The sequence below is a fragment of the Chaetura pelagica genome, unplaced genomic scaffold, assembly GCF_000747805.2.
Source record: "Chaetura pelagica isolate M959 unplaced genomic scaffold, ChaPel_1.0 scaffold221, whole genome shotgun sequence".
NCBI classification, from domain to species: Eukaryota; Metazoa; Chordata; class Aves; order Apodiformes; family Apodidae; genus Chaetura; species Chaetura pelagica.
The window spans coordinates 1,731,112-1,749,404 of NW_009952533.1; positions in this window are offsets into that span (position 1 = coordinate 1,731,112).

The window sequence follows — 18,293 nt, forward strand, 5'->3', positions numbered from 1 at the left end:
GTAAACAAGATTTTTTTCTTTCTTCTTTTTCTTTTCACCCATAACCATTGTTTTTTCTGTATCTCTTCTTCACTTCTAGATTTTAACCTCTTAGGAAATCAAAGACCTCTCTGATTATCCCTTGGAATTTACATACTGAATAAAGCAGAATCAAATGAAACCCCATTTTAGTTATGCGTGAAATTGTTCCTAAAACCAGTGTACACTTCAAGAGGTACTTTGGGTTGACTTTCCTGAAGAGGACAACCTCTATGCCCCTGCAGGCAAAGGCAACAGAACAATTTCTGTTCTTGCTACACTACTTTATCCAATGGGAGGCTATTACCCTCAGCCACCTTCCCTCTGTTGAATGGTGAATCAGACCCGACCTCACTAGACCTTCGAGACATGAAAAGAATTGCTGTGTCTCATTGTTTCTCCACTTCTGTTTACATCCACTCTTGCTATAGAGGAGGTTTGGATGCTGTATTGGAAAGCTTAGCCTTACGATGTATTGCTGAAAATTGTCTGGCTAGTTTTACAAGAAGCTGCCCATCACAAAGTGTTCCTCCCAGAGAGAAGTGATGCAAGGCCTTCAAAGAAATCTCTGGCTCCCAGAAGAGAAAACATAAACAAAACAGATGAACGAGTGTGTTAAAGAGCTGCCAGTTCTGCTCCAACTTAGAGTCCCCCAGTACTTCAGTGGTGGTGTTAAGGTCTAGCTCTTAGAATTGTATACGATGTGGGAAACTCTATTTATACATAATTAACTTCCAACCCTTGGGACAGCAGAGAAAAAAAACCCGCTGCAACAACCAACAACAATACAAAAACCCCAAGGACTAGAATAATAGCACAGTAGAGGGGCAAACAAAATCCCCCCCTGCATTCTTAACTGTAGCATGATTTTGGAACAGTGTGATTTATTAAGGAGTTTCTGACTCATGATCTTGAACCCCTTAGTGATGGCAATGTGTATGTGACCAATCCCCCCAGACAAAGCAAGTGCCCTATGTGTGCTCAGCCAGGCCCAGGGGGAGCAAAAGGCCACCCTGCAGCCCCACACTGGGGGGGAACTGCAGCTGCCTGATGCTGCTCATGCCATGTGGCTGGAGAACAACCCCTAACGAGGATGCATTAAAAGTTCTGCTTAGGTAGGTAGGGCTTGGAGTATTTTATTTTATATTTTCTTTTACTTTCTTTTCTTTTAATTCAGGGGGCAGAATCTGAATAACATCAATTAAAAAAAAAAAAAAAAGTAAAACATTTTAGTTTGTTCTGCCTGTTCTTCCAGCTGTATCTGTTTAGTCCTACGCATGCCTGGACTAGTCTGGGGAAGCCCTTAGGCTGTGACAGCACATCCAGCAACAGGCCATAGATGGTGAATAACTAATTCTCCTGCCCAAAAGGCCAATCTTGAAAATATTTTGGGTAGTAATCTGCTGTTTGTTGGCTGCATGGAAAGGAAAGATGAGGGAAGGAAGATATGCAGGAATTTGGAGATGGTGCCTCACATCTGCCTAAGAATCTAAAATCTATGGAGTACTTTGAACTTCTGTGTTTGAAAGGGTCTAGAATGTGATGAAAATAATTTGAAAATTTTGAAAATAAAAATAATGCTGAAGTGTTTGACTGAATGCACCTTCACTGAGCTGAGGCCAGCTGGGAATTTCCTTAAGCCCCAGAATGAAGTGAGGTTTCAGCTGCAGATAGCCCACAGTGGAGCAACAATGCTACTTGGATTTTATGAGTTTCAATAACTCTGCCTTAATCAGAAAATTAGAAGCAACCAAGAAACACCCCCGAGGCTCGATTTGCTACTCTATTAAACCAGTATAGCACCAGAGCAACATCATGGTTTTCAATGGAGTTATGTTGGCATAAAATTGATGTCAGAGGCGGGTGAATCAAGCCCCAAGACAGCTGTGAATTATTTTCTTTCTATCTGACATTTTCATGTTCAAGTGAAAAAACATGGTAGAGTTGGGAATGAATCCCAAATGCAGTCAACCTGAAAGGCTTGATAGAGAAAAATGTGGTTTTACTGCTAGTTTAATCAGTCAAATACAGAGAATATAACTCTTCTTAACAGAAAGCACCACCTAAACAACCTGGCTGCCACAGTTCTTAATAAGTTAGCAACCTGCATTTATGCACTGACATTAGCAGAACTTTGTAGGGTGTTACAATGGACAAATTCAAATGTTTGGATAAGATTTACTGATTATTATTTCATTTTTCTGAACACAAAGCTAAAATATTTGCCCTCCAGTATTAGGAATAATCTTGTAAACTGTAATGTGAGCTATGAACTTAGCAGTACTTTTTCTGTGCTATGTATCTATATGAATATACATAACTGCATTAAATTGAAGAATGCTACACTAATAAAAAACAATAAAAAGTATAGCCTTTACAGTGCAATAATATATTAAGTGAGCCAGTTCAGTTTTGCAGCATTTGAAAAATCCCAGTATTTACTAAATATTTGCAAAATTACACAGAATTGCTTAAAAATGGAAATCTGCTAAATAAGCAGAAAGACAACATCTGTAAGTAATGTAATATCTGAACAGAGAAATATTAACCAGGAGTCAAATGTTGCCAAACATATACATAATTATTGTACTTCATTGGACCCAAGTCTGATGAATGTCAGTTAAACTTGCAAACAATTTTGAGATTCAATCCACTGTCACACCACTTTCACATCAAGGGAATCCAATTAACTGTGAGCCAGTGGAGACCTTCTGTCGGTGTATGAGAAAGGGGAAATCAGGCATCAGCTTTATAGTTCACCAGGAGAGATATAACCACTTATGATTGCAGTGTCTTAAGCAGAATGAACACAAAAAACCCCGAAGTGCAATTTTACCCACCAGGAATTGTTCAACTCAAGCATGCAAAATGAAGCAATACAGTATTGTAATGCCAAAGTAAGTTCACTTCAAATTTCTGAAAAACTACAGTTTGCCAACTCAATGTCTGCTGTGAACAACCGGGCAGTACTGAGGGATAAACCCAGGAAGGTAAATGGCCAGCTTCCTCTACAAATACTTGACTTCATCTGGAATATTCAGCTGAAATCCCCTTACAGCCTTAATTCAAAACTGAATCTATTATTTTTTGCTCCATGCTTACACGGGGCTTTAGCATTTGTGCAACAGCTGGTATCACAGAAGGAGCTGTGGTCAGAACTGATCCTCTGTGACCATCAACATGTCTTAGGGAAGTCCAGAATGGTAGGACTTTTGTGCTCCATACCAGTGCCAGAACAGTTCATGCTCTTCTCCTTACTTTAGATTTGGGTGCTTACTTAGAGCCACATTCATCTACCAGTGTATACTTCACAGAATATTTTTCCTAGAGCAGCCCAAAAGCCACTGGAGGTCCCCAAATGCTTTGTATGTGACACACAAAGGAAGTTCTGCTCCATATTACATTTACTGAACCACACAGATAAGTACCTCACCAACAAACTTAGGTGCTTTGTCCCCAGCTTAAAGTTTAATGTATTCAGTAGCTGTCTAGGAAGAAAACTTGGGGTTACCTGCCCGTCACTTTGTTTTGGCCTGTGCTGTTCATGTATTTCACAGATCAGTTAGTAATTCTTCAAAGCTGCAGCTCTTCCACTAAATTGCTGTACCTAAATGAGTAAGAAGAGCAACCAGCCAATCAGGATTAAAAAGACAAGCTCAAATGTTTCTCTGGCACTCTCATCCCCTTGTTCATCACTATCTGCTGCCTCCCATCCCACCACACATACCAGCCATGAAGAATCCGGTTCCTAGTCTAGAGGAAACCTCCAAGGGTCAGCAGAGACACGTTCACCTCAGGAAGAAAAATAAATCCACTTGATTTGGAACTATGTGGCACACTTCCAAGGAGAAATTCATGCTCACATAGCTGACCACCTCACAGGCACAAAGTGCTCAGCACTTTTCAAGCTGTTGCTGCCAGGAGATTCAGTCAGACTGACTGCTGAGACCAATGCTGGGGAAAAAAGCAAACAACTAAAAAGCCCCCATGAAACATCCAACTAGAATTGCCACGTGCAAAAAAAACCCCAACATGCACTTACTAATACCTAATTAGACAATAATGGAAAGTGTGTAGCACTGGTTGTGTGTTGTTGACACTGGAAATAGGAGCAAAGAGGAAAGTATTATACCTTAAAAACATCACATGAAACACAGAAACAGGTTTTGAGGAAATTTCCTGAACCAAATTTTGGCAGCACATCACTGAAACAAAATGTCCTTCCCTTTCTTTACAGTAATTTTGCTGAAGGACAACTTAAGCAAGGACTTACAGTCAGAAAAAAACAAATAAAAGGCAAGATTAAGCTGCAATCTTTTCAAAATTCCATGGGAATAGTTACTTAAAGACAAAACAGAAAGGTCTATGCATCAAAGATGCTTTATATATATTACTAAACTCTCTTTAGAGCTAGGCAACAAACTTGCTTGAAAAAATGAAGCAGAAAAGAAACTGCAGGAACAGGTTTCTGATTCTACCAAACAGATTGTGCACTAGCATGTATCTCTACAGTTTTCTACTATTGATGTTTCTACATGCAAGATATAGTCCAAAATTATTGGAGAGGGAAGCATTTAAAAGAGAGAGGAAGAAAGAGGGGGAAGAATAAAAATTCAACATTACCTAATAACATCAATAATCAATTGGTTCACATAGGAATATATTCAGCAACATCTCAGCTATAATACTACACCTATGTAGAAAGGAGACTACTGCTGCAGAAACCACGTCTGCCTTCTTAAAGTGGATACTTAGATCAACCATCAGATCTCTGCTGTTCTTACTAAAAAGAAAAAGTTCTTGCTCCATTGATAATAAACTGTAAATTGCTTTATCATACTGTCATCAGCAAAGAATAAGAATGATGAGTGATGTTTACAATTAACTGTACCATTTTCCTGACTTCAATTCCAGTATCTTGTGGAAAAAGGCTTTCACTAGAAGTTTCAGTACCACAGGAAGTGGTATCTCATTCTTAATCTAGTTGTCACTGAGTGGATCATTTTCAAAATCTCCACGTTAATTTCCTTGATTTAGTAATTTAGCCCACTGGTTAAATCCATTAGTTCTTCAGTTACACAGTTTCTACAGTTTTCATTTCTGTTCTCTACGCTTTCCTTGAAAACGATACAATGAACTAATATGTCACATCCCTGTGACACCTGACCTGTATAGACAGAATGATGCTACCAAGTTCTGCTGTACCCAGTTCCCCATCACTATTACTTGACACAGAAAGCTGTTGGCTGATGAGAGGAAACCACTCTTTGCCTGCTTTTCTTGCTTTAGTGTCCAAAAAGGAAAAATATTCCTTTTACAGCCTTATGAGCCATTAAACACATATGCCTTGATCAATGCATGTATGCTAAGTGGTTCATGTTTTTGGAAAAGATTGAGGCAGCAACCAACTGGTCCTGTCGAGCCACATATCTGAACTGGAAACAAAATCTCTCTCAGCAGTTTAAATCCACAGATCTTTCAGTTTGTCCAGAAAAATCATGTTCAGTCCTCTGGAAACCACTTCCTTTGTCTCAGAAATGTTTACAGTAAATAGATCACATGCTGGATTAACAGAAAATCCATGTCAAGTTTTAGCTTGAGTCTTTAAGCTGCTTTTTTTTAAAAAAAAAATAAATTATTTTTATTGCTACCTAAGACCAAGTGAGAGAAATCAAGTCTCCAACAAAGACACAAGGGGTAATGTGATTTCATCACATGAGGAACCCTCCTCAAAATACTCTAGTTAAGAATTAGCAGATCACTTCATCAATTATACAGGAGACACAAGACCTCAAGTTTTTTGACTTCAGCTCTATTTCAGCAAAGGATGTTTCTCATCCTAATAATTTTGAGTATCCTTGTGTATGAGTTTCAGTACGAGTAAGAGTATTGCTTCAATAATATGTTGACACAGACTCATTTCTCACAGCACCAGATGATACATACATATGATGCTGAATGAAATATTTTTCTCTGTATCACAACCCTTCCTCCCCAAGAGCTTTTATACCTTGTCCAATAACACCATGAAGATCTCTTGTGAAGAACACTTTGACAAGCCCCTGTGTCTAGAGTTTATTGAGCATAGTTTAGCTGACCTGGCAGTAAGCATTAATGAAAACAGTATCCTTATGGCACGTGCAATTCTGATAACAATTACCAATTTCTTCCAGCTTAATAGGATCAGCTGCTTTTGGAATCTCGCAGCTCTTCCTATAGCTGACTTCTTTAGGTATTGAAGTTGCACAAGTTTGCCATAGTTTCATCACCAGGTCAATGAGAAAATACACTGGAGATAGTATAAAATATGTAGTAACTCAAAAAATTCTAACTATATACTAACTTTATCTGGATCTATTTTGACTTTCAATATTCAGCCATTTAAAAAAAATTAAAATGCTGAGTTATTGAAATTGATGTTAACCATACTACTAAAGTAAACTTCCATTCCACACAATAAAGTAGAAGCATCATTTTGAAATTCCAAAACAAAGTCTAATATACATTATCAAAAGCTCATAAGCAATAAAGGTGGTTTTCTTTCCATCATTGTAAACTTAGACTGAAATTAAATGCAGTCTGTATTTTTCTTTATTTAATTCTGTATTATTTCTCACATATGTAAATTCAGGTTTTTCATCTTTTTTGTTGCTACTATGTTATCACTAATCTAGTATAAGATTAGTAGCTGCTCTACCAAAGGTAAATATCATTTCATTTGGCATAGAATACACAATTTGTTGTTTATTTAAATCCTCTTTCTATATTGAGGGCTTGTTGGTCTCAGATATTATCTGGCTTCTTGGATTTTTTTAGTCTTAAGCATGACCAAATACAGCTAAATATTTCTCAATTTTTCTGTGAGGCATAGGACAGGTCTCTATCCTACTACCTCAAAATCTTCCCCAATGATATTCTTGCATAATTTTCTTTCACCTGCTCCTATTTTTTTTTTTTTTTTTAAACTGTAGAATCTCCAATCTTGCCCTGACATCCCCAGCAATGCCAAAGTGCTCAGCATAAAGCTTTGCCACTTCTGAGCTGTTGGCTGTATCTCTGTTTATGTCTGGTCACCTGTATAGATAATTTCCCTGTATTATGTGCATGTTTAGAACAGACAGCATGCGACTTTGAGCAGGAATTAGATATTCATTGCAGTAGAGGGCAGCAGTATTCATCCACAAGCCAGACAGTGCTGTGCACAGTACATATAAATACCAGTGCAGTCAGATAATTTAGGCAGATGGAGTGATGTGAAGGAAAAATAGTTCTTCCTTGGAAATGAATTGCATTTCTAAGACCTCGCTCAGAGTGCATAATGAACTTACACCACACTCTGTACAGACAGAGATAGGTAATCAGATTGTGTAATCCCAATATTAAAATCATCCTACATGTGTTAAAATTAGTAACCTCTTAGGAAATCAGTCCAAGTTTATGAGTGAGCAGAGACTGCAACCGCTTGTACTTCATGCAACAATATGTGTAATTTAAAAATCTGCAGTATTGAACTTGAGGCCATGCCTACCTCATTAAAAATAAAGGTCTCCTCCAAGCCAGTGGAAACTGGCAATCTTCACTGAGTAGCAACAGCTTACAGAAATATATCTCCATTTGTAATCATTTCAGTGTATGGATGATGACATTTGGAAACATCTGGATCTGATGATGTCCACGGGAGATTCCAAAATGGTAGTGTCTGAATGTGATGATACAATAAATACAAGGTGTTTTATTTTAGATTGAAACAGGAGAATAAAGACAAGGGCAGATTTAGATAGAGCATTCAAGCATGGGACTTCAGGTGGCAGCGCGTGTGCCTCTTAACTCTCGAAAACACCTCCAACATCAGCCACCTTCTGTGATCTCAAAGTAGCTCTGCAGCTGCTCTCCAGCCAAAATTCTTAACAGGCTTGTGCTCACCAAACTATGTGGTCGTAATTCAAACCATGCACTGCTCTACATAATTAAGAACCCATCTCTGAGTCCAGAACAATAGTCTGCTCAAGCACTAGCACATGGGAGCGAAATAAGACTTTATGTCTTGGCTCATGTTCACTTTCATCGTGGTTTCTTTCCCCCCCTCTTCCAAACAAAACCTTAGCTTCCCCTCTCCTCCCTGAAGCACATCCATGGGCAGTTTTCAGGTTACCATAGACTCCTTTAGACTTTCCTCACCACAGAAATGGAGCCACAAAACTATCCCAAATGTATTGTCATGCACGAGCGCTAAAGCAATAAACTTAGGACCTCTGACTGGGGAGATTGCTCACTTGGAGATGAGACACTGAAAACCAACAGGGCACTGTTATTTCTGGTCCACACCAGCTACTTTTGGTGTGGAACAGGAGGGGAAACAGTGGGCTTTACACAAATTTTGCTGTTGCTCAGACCCCTGATGACTGAAGAACTGCTTTATGCCTCAGCCTGACCAAGGGCAGCCTCAGGGACATCTCTGACAGCCAAGAACAGCTCGTATGGAGCAGCCCTAGGCGATTTCTGGTTTCCCACTAAATTCCCTGCTCCACCATGCAAAGGCTGAGATGGCTGAGAGAAATGAAACCAGTTTTATGATACAGTTTTCCTCTCTCAGGCAAATTTCCTGCTAGACTGAGTGGGCGCTGCTCAATGCTGCAGCCGAGAGGTTTCCAGAGGCCAAAGGAAAGCAACTCTCTCTGCTGGCAGAGGGTCTTCCTCATCCCTGAGGTGTCGGACACCACCAACCATGTCTGCATCGAGTCTTGGATTATGTACTCCTAATGACTCACACCTTCCATGTACATTGAGGGTTTAAATGAAGAATGCAGAAAACGATTAACAGTGACAAAAGGGTAAGACTTTCTGAGCCACAAGCAGAAGGAAGAGCCACCCTGTAGTGAAAAAGAAGCAGAAATTAGCTCCTCTTCCTATTAGCACTGGGGCTTTTTAAAAAGGGCTTTTCCTACTTCAAGTTACTGACAAAGAGAAAAGACCAGGAAATATTTTCTGTTTTGCAAAACAAAGTCCTGCAAAGGAGGCCAGGGAAGGAACATAAAATATATTTTGAGGATCTGAAATCAAAACCATGTGAAGACTTGAGGAAAAATACAGCAGAGAGGGGTTAACAAAGAGGAAAACTCAGCAAGGTTCATGTCATACTTCTTCACTATTTATTCCTTACAAATGAAACACTGTCCTTCCCCATGGAAAGGCCACCATGAGTCTCCATAGGTCTGGAATTTGCACAAAACAGAAGGATTAGCTGAAAAACGAACAGCCTATGAAGGAGCCCTCACTGTTAATGATGTTTCCAGTTTTCCCAAGAAACGTGAGGTGTGGCAGCTCAGCTGAGGTACCAAGGGATTGTTTCCTTAAAGGTGACTACCCAGCTTAGAGATTGCTAAAATGCATGAGGTTTTGGGGGTGGGAGGGAAAGGGGAGAATTCCCCTGTAAGGATCTTGGGACCATAAAACCCCTCCAAACTCTGTGAAAGAAGGATATTGCTGCCAACGTGCTTAACTTGGTGCATTTTGTGAGTGGGAAGGGAAGAACCACCATATGAGCTCCTCAGTGTGCTCCAGCTGGGCATGCTAGTGGGACCACGATTTGGAGAAGCCAAAAATAATTTTTCTTGCATTTACAAATCCTTTACCCTCATCATGGGACACTACTCATATTAGCTTTCTCTCCAGCTAATTAAATTGAAACACAAAAGCATATTAGGTAGATTAAGTTTCAGCAGGGCCTTTCTATCCCCTAGTTAACCCTTGCTATCGTTAAATTAGAAGTTTTTGAGATTGTCCTTGTAAGACATACACACTGAAGTCAAGCAGTCCCCATGCTTGATTACTTAGATATTCAAAAACAGGATACATGCACAGTTTATGTCATCTTTCCATGGATGGCTCAGAAGGAATCAAAGACATCCACTTACCAATCCGTGGCTCATTTCTACTTGGGGAGCAAGGATTTGCTGCCAGAAGTGTTGATAGGAGCTTAGACACTGTTTTCATGTCATTAAACTTGTTCCTAGACTTCCCCACTGCTCTGCGGTGTGGGATGGGATGTGCATGCTGCTGGCTTCTGCACATGGCCTGACACTTCTGCATATGGCTTGGCATGCAAAAGGAGGGAGAAAATCATAACTGTTAATGTCAATATTATTTCCTATTGGCACCACAACTGCTTCTCCTTAAAGCTAACATTTGCCTGCTGAAGGTATCTGTACTCATCGCGTGCCACAGCAAAGAAGCACTTCAAAGCCCAGACCCATCAGGGCAGCTTTTATTTTGTTTCATACCTTGAAATCAATGGGTGATCATTGCCTAATGAAAGCTTCTGTGCATTTGAGCCAGAGGAACCACATTCAAATGCTTCTTAGGTGTTAGAGCACAGAGTTCTTTGCTCACAGGTCCCCTTTTGCCTTCAGAATACATGCCTTTCAGAAACGCATCATTCTCCTCTTTTCTTTCAAAATTCAAATTTTAAACATCATATGTTTGCCCCAGATTCCATGCCATTATATATGTTTTTGCACAGATGGTCTGAGTGACAAAACTAGTGTATGACATCAGAGTTTATCCTGCAACAATTTGTCTTTCTGCATAAACTCTAGAAGAAAGAGGGACCTCCTTTCCAGTTCTCTTATCTGGGGACTGTCATAAATATTATCAGGAAACTGGTGACCCACTTCCTTTGGTTTCTCATGGTAACTTTATTGGATTTGTTTAAACAAACTTGTGTCCCAGTCCTCTGATACACAAAGGTATTTGTTGTGGAATCACTGCAGCTGTTGGTAAATCATTTATCTTAAGCTGACGTTTAAGGTCAGATATGGCTCTGTGTCCCTGTCAGACTGAGCAGTGATTACACTGCTATCCTAATGAATAAGGGCTGAATTCAGAGCAGGGAACAAAGGTCTTGTGTGTGTGTCTTTGCAAGAAAAGGGAAAAGAAAGAAGTGACAACATGAGCTTCATTAAAACGCACCTAGATTTGACCTGACTGGGGTTGTACTTGTTTTTATCAACATACAATGAAGTGGTCTCTTTTCTGTTTTCTTAACTTACATATATTTGATGTGGGTCACTTTATGCTCCTGCATCTTGATCAAGACAAAGCTGTTTAAATTAGCAAACATGATGCTGCTTAAGTGCTTCAGGTGAACACACTGCCTTAAAAATATTTTTAATATTCACTATTTCAGTAATTTTTCACTGTAGATCTCAAAACTTCAGCATTGTGAATCTAAATGGTCCATCTCACACTTTTTTAGCAAACAAGTCCCCTACTGCATTAAGCACTGTCCACACTTAATAGCCCTCTTTGCTCCAAACCTGCAACCTGACCCACCCCAAAACTCTCTCGGCTCTTTGATGAACGATTAACAATTCACACTGTGGAAGTGCACGTTGTCTTCCTCAGCCTGCCAGCACTCCACCACTGTTCTCCCTTGTTCCATGCTCACCCTAGGAAGCTATTCCTGCACCCAATACCAGCCAGAAGCTCTGACAAAATTGTGTCTCAGGCTTTGAAACCATGCTCTTATTTTTCAGTCATCTAACACCATGAGGTGTCTGCTGTGAGGAACACTCTCTTTTAAAAAAAAAAGCTGGCCTCGCAGTGCCCTGGCTGGGACAAGGATCCGTACCCATTGTGCTGGGAATCACAGGTCAGCCAAGGATACTGCAGCTGCTGTGGGGCTCTGAGAAGGATGGACAGCACCTCATGCTGGTCACAGCGTGTACTAAAGGTCTTCCAGGACGGGGAGAGATGCACTATGCCTTGGTGGCCCTGCTGGCAAGCCTAGGAAAAGGGATTTCTACTTTTCTCAACATGATGGTTTTTTGCAGGTGAAAGTGACCAACCCTACTCCTCCTTTCCCTTTTCCTCCCCAGACTCCAAGGTGGTGTTTCCCTTGCTGTTCTTATCAGTTCCCAGGCTCCACCCTGCTGAGTTGGAGGGACACGTTTCTTAGAGACCCTTTGCAACAGGAAAATTCCCTTGCAGCTCCCCGTGATGTACAGAAGGTGCCTCCTTGGGGCTGAGGCCTGGGTGCTCCAGAGAAGGGTGATGGAAATACACTTTTCCAAAAGGCAGCTCGTTTTACAGCCCATGCTTTCCCTCTTCTGATACCCATCAGTCCTGCTAAAGTTACTTGTGTGACATTTCCCTGGAGAAAGCAACTGTACCTCTTTCCCATGGGATTTGCTAAACTGTTTGAAAAAGAAAACCCTGCAAATACCTAAAAAGCCTTTGCCAGGGCATTCTTGACCTAAATTATTTCAATGGAAAAGGATCATGTTAATGAAGCAACAAATAGAAACTTAAAGAAAACAAGAAATTTGGAAAAAGCAAACACTACACATGAATTAGCTTGCAGTTAAGTAAATGTTTTAAGTTTCTTCTATGCTCAAAAGCAGTTTTAATTCCAATTTTGTGCACTTAGCCAAATACTAAATCTAGGTATCCTGTCAATCTCCTTTTTTAAAATTCTGGCCAATTTGCAGTTTCTGACAGAATATTTTGTAAACAATATATGCTGACTTATTTTTCTAAAACTGTGAAAAGCTAATTCCTGCATCTCCTTTGGTATGTGGTATGGAAACTGAGAAGAGGGAGGAGTGCTGAAATGAGTACAGAAAATAAAAATTCACAAACGCCCTTCCTCTCAAGACAAGAAACAGGAAGTGGAGAGCCCTTTTCCACTATCTTAACTTGGGAGCTTGGAGGTATTCAGATAGCTGTAATTTTCCACAGAAATTGAGCTCAGACCTTTCCCAGGGCAAAGTGATTCTGTGCTCCTCAGCTAAATCTGGTTGGTTCTTCCTATACAAGTGAACAGGACATCTTGCCCACTGCTGGTATAGAACATACATTCCCTGCCAACACCATAAGCTATGAAAAGTGGACAATGGCTGAAACATGTGAGGCTTTGCCTTTTTTTTAAAATTGGTTGTGTGTGCTGTACACCTGCGGAGTAATGGAACACTTTACTGGCGATGGAAGGCATTCATATGGATTCCTGCAAACAGAGTAGCATATAACAAAAGTGAAGACTCTCCTGGGCTTTTGCCAAAATAATTTGAAATCTCCATTTATAAGAGTCTTAAAAGCCAGAACGAGCTGGCAGCTACTGTTTGTAGGGGATTAATTTTGGTTATGGTAACAAATAATTACATTTATTTTAAGGCAATAACAAACAGTAGTTTCGAGCTGAAATCCAGTAAGGCAAAACAACCTTGCACCAAAATATCTGTTACTACAGTATCTTGCAAAGAAAGCTCACTGCTCCCACACAGCTGGTCCTAAGCAGACACCATGGAAGGGACAAGCATGCCTGGAGTTAGCAACTTTTAAATTTAAATGTCATTAAGAATAAGTACAATTATCTTCTAAACCCATCAGAGTGTTCTGTATACTCTGTCAGAGCTTTACATTTAAAATTAAACTCTTAACTCATGTCTGTCAATGCCAATGTCAGAAATTAATATTCTGTGCAGAAGGAAATTTGCATAAAGAAAACATTGTTCCAAGATCACTGGATACTCCACAGCAGCTCCAGAAATAAACTGCGAAAGCGTGAAATTAAGAACTAAGAATATGGGAAGTAACATTCAATGCCAAATCAGCATTTTTCAGAGACAGCTCCTCACCCTTTAGCTGGGTTGAACTCTCCTCCTCTCTGCTGCCTGAGTCACTTGGTCCTGACCCCCCCACCACTGAGCATATACTTGGGGAATTGTGTTTTCAAGTGAAATCACTGTCTGGATGGCCAGCACCAAACTTTCAGCAGGGTTATTTCTGGTTCACCTTTCATTGTTTTAGTCAGCACCTCTGAAAGTAGCAGTACAGCAAGGGCAAAGGCTTCTGAATCCTCCAAGGAAACTGCCCTCGAAGGGGTCTTCAAGCAAGACTACCAACAGAACAGGCCAGCTCTGAGCTTCATTACTGGCAATACAGTAGGAGAAAATCATCATGTCAGATCACCATCAAACCTTCTTAAGTCACTAAACTTCTCTTCTTTGTGGCTTGGCATCAGCTATATAGAATATCCTAGGAGATGTAAAAAATAATACCCAATTTTCTGCAGAGACAGTGATTCTGAGATACCAGAAGAAGAAGTGAAGTTCCTTTCTGAACTGCAAGATGATGGATCAGTCTGACTGGTAAGCAAAAAGAGTATTTTGAATTGAACAAGAGGCAGCATGCTCAACAGTTCTGGCAGACAAGCCATTTTACCCAGATGGTGAAGTAAGCACTTTTTACCAGGGTGTATAGTGATAGGACAAGGGGTAATGGTTTTAAGCTGAAAGAGGATAGATTTAGGGTAGATATTAGGAAGAAATTCTTTAGTGTGAGGGTGGTGAGACACTAGCACAGGTTGCCCAGGGAAGCTGTGGATGCCATCTCCCTAGATGCCTTCAAGGATGGAGTTAGGGCTTTGATCAGCCTGGTCTAGTGGGAGGTGTCCCTGTCCATGCAGGGATGTTGGAACTAGTTGATCGTTCCAACCCGAGCCATTCTGTGAAGGCTAAGAACACTTTGACTTTTGACACATTCAGGAAACAAAGTGGGTATAAACAGCAGGAGAATTAGAAAGCTGAAGTAAAAAGAAGACAATATTAGACAGGAGGGATTCGAACATGCTAAGCATAAACCATCTTGTGGCTATTCAGTTGAACTACTGTGTATTTTCAGAACAGGATAATGTGCCACAATCTGCCAGTGAATTACAGTAACTGCGCACTGCAAGACAACTTGGTAGAGTCTGTTTCAATTATTTTGATGTAGAAAAGGTAACTTTGTTTTTCAAAGACTTTTTCAAATTCCACTGACATACGAACCAACACAGATTTGTAAGCTAAAGGCACAGATGAAACATGATGGCTTGCACTCAGCTTCTTGTCCTTGAGAAGTTTAGAGTTAGAGGCAACTAGGGAGCCTGAAGGAGGTAAAGTATTGGTGAGCAGGTCACCTGCCCTTCATTAGGTGGGCTGGACATGAGCCTGATGAGAAACAGAGGGCAACAGTCCCAAGGTACTCAGTACAGATGGCTGCAAAAGATGTCAGTCTGAGAAATGAGGGGCAGTGAATACAAATGATAGGAATTACATCAGCTAAAAGCATGTGGAGGAATGGAAAAAAAATATGGCAGCTACCTGGTCTTGTGATTTAGACCAAGAGATGGGAAGAGGAAAAGGACACTGAAGGTACAGCTGCCACAGTAGCAGCTACTGGGTCAGCAAAACAGGGAAAATAGGGTATGAACTCTTAAGAAGGAAGTGTGTATATGCTACAGAGGTTTTTTAAAGGGGAGTTTAATATCTGAAAAGGGTTTCAGGCCCCAGTACAGGGAAACTAAGTTTCATAGAAGAACTTAGTTAGAACTTGCTTTAAAATTGGTCACTCTCATTGGCTTTTATCCTACCCATCTGTAGGCAATCTCTTGCAGGCTGTGAAGAGCTTTTTGTCATCCCAGTTTAAATTATCTCCTACAGTGGATTTTATGCACTACTTTAGGGTCATAATTAATCACTGTCTTGGACCAAAGTCTTGATGTTTCGCTAAATATATACCCTGGAACTTGGAAACAATAGCACTAACAAACTTTGGGCACTGAGATAAATATTTCATCAACTACATCAAAGATTCAAGACCTTTTCAGAGTATTTGCCTGTCTCTCTAATAAATCAAAATAGACACATTGCATAGGCATGTGTATCTCTGGATCAAAACTGAGTTTTAAAAGTTTGTAAGCACATACTCCAACTGTTGAAACTTCAAGGGACCTCACAGTCAGCAAAGAAACACTTTATTTCACCCCTTTTGTGATGGAGCAGATATTTTCCACATGAGAAAGGGTCATGAGCCACTGTTATGCTAAATAATATTGCTGATGCAGTAGGAAATCTAGGAAACTATTGGGAAACAGATTGCAAGGAAAGCTTTCACAGCAGAGGACTGAGAGTTCAGCTGAGTGTTGTCTCCCTGAGATTTCATTATCATAACATCAAACCTCTCACTTTTTGTTGCAGTGAATGGGCTACACCTGCCAGCCAAAATAAATTCTGACTAGAAGAGATGATGTGGAGAAATGCATTTTCAGTTGTCATTGATGTTTTAATAGAACCAGTTCTGTCTGCTTTACAAAGACCACGTGTTGAGATACAGACAGTACATCATGATAAGACCCTGAAAGCTATTGTTTTTTATCTCTCCATACTAAAACAAAGTTTTCAATGCTCCTCAAGCTGTTTCTATCTTTTCCTTGTTTGGCTTTGTATTTTGAGTGCCTTATCTGAGACTTGCCTTTTAACTTTCCTCAGGGAAATAAATATTGTGGAGTAGAGCTTTCACAAAAGCACTGCAACTGAGCTCAAAATCTTCTACAAAGCACCTACATGAAATTTTCAACTGAAAGCATGAAATGAAACTAATGTTACTATATTTTCTGAACCATAAGGATCATACAGTCACTAAAAAAATGCCTAGCACCAAGTGTATCAGCAAACCTGGAAGAGTTAGCAGGTCTCTGGGAGTGGGCTGATACTGGGCAGAGCTGTGTGTCCAAAAGGAGATGAAGAAACACAGTAATGGAAGAGGAAGGAGCCTTGCTGACAGAAGCAGCAATGAAGATCCTTGTCTCATTTTCTTTTTCTTTGTGTTTGCATTTACCCCAAGCTAATGTCATAATGTGATTTTAAAATAAAGAGATTAGCCTATGGTCTCAGGTCTGCTCCCCCCATCCTGGGGCTAAATGGTCTTGTACTCAATGACCTAGGGACTCTTCTCAAGAAGAGGCGGCACACGCACTGGCATCACTAGGGTTGCTGGTGGCTGGTAGTCTGAGTGACATCACACCGGGTCTTAAGTCTGTACTGGCACATGTATGTGTGTAAGCCAGAACTTTCAGCCAGGTCTTTTGTCTCAGATTTGGAGCAAAGAGAAAAAAGATTTTGTGGCATTCCAGGGAGGCGACCAACAAAACTGTAATTTTTGTCTTAATTAGGAAACCAGAAAAGTTATTGTAATTAACTGAACATCTGAAAAAGAAGGGGAAAATTAAATCTGAATGTCCTTGATATGAGTCCTTTGATGTAAGGTTCAGTTCAGCTGAGAGATGTGATGTAAGTGTAGAAATGAGGGGTAGGATGGCCTATGTCTGTCAAGTCTCCTACCACAGCCGAAAAGAATGATCTGAACAGTCTGTTGTTAAAATGTTTGAGGCAGATGTTACTTTTACCACCACAGTCAAAGCAAGGGTCTTCAGTGTTTGACTTTTGAAATCCCCTCTAAGTTCCTTACAGAGATGTAAAATGGTTTGTTTATTAAATCTGTAATTTTACAAAACTTGTGAGGTCCAGAATGAAATGCCTGATTCCCTGCAATCTCCAGTGGGACATACATTCCCTTCATCTCTGTAAGAACACACCTCCTACAGTCCAGCACCAAGCGCTATATTTATAATCTAAGAAGATAGTAAAGATTCTTTTTTCCTTTCATTGTCATTTCTGCTATACTCATCTTAAATAGTTACCAGTATAGGCATTTTATTCTTGTGAATACATGGAATCAGTAATGAAATTCCACTTAGCATAATGTTTCTTTTTGAATGCCTGAATATATTGAAACTCACTTGCTGCTCTCTTCGTCTCAAAGTATTTCAAAGGTGTTTTCAAATCTCATATACAAAAGACTCACTTTACCAGCCACAAAAGATTGACTCTCACTCAGTGGCAGAATGCAGTAAAACTAAACACTGCAGAACAGTTTGCGTCAAGAAATACAAGTAGAGGCTTCCCTGAAATCCATGTTCAGTTAGTAGATTTTTCTTTCCTCAGTGGTCTCAGTCACATCTTTATATACCACAAATCAAAAATGGAATAAAAGCCCAGTGGCAACATCAGGAAACAATGCAGTTAAATGGTATTATTTTCTATATTTAAATTTCTCAGTAGAAGTAGTCATGAAGGAGAGACTCTAAACCTACTGAAGCTGAATAGAGCTTTAGCTCCCAAAGTCAATGGTAAAACTTCAGTGAAGCATAATTTAAAGTATTCTAAAAATCGTTTGGAAGTGTGTTAATACCAGATTAAGTGGATCTGCCTCTCTAATGCCATGTCAGTTTTTAACAAAGTGATTTTCATCCAAAACTTGAAAGAATTTCAAAAAATTTTTTTTCTTTCCAATTTGCTGCATTGCACTCACCCACTGTTCCATGCCTGATGTCAAACAGGAGTTTAAAGATGCATACAGCAGCCCCACAAGACCCCAGCTGTCATCCAGGAGCTTCC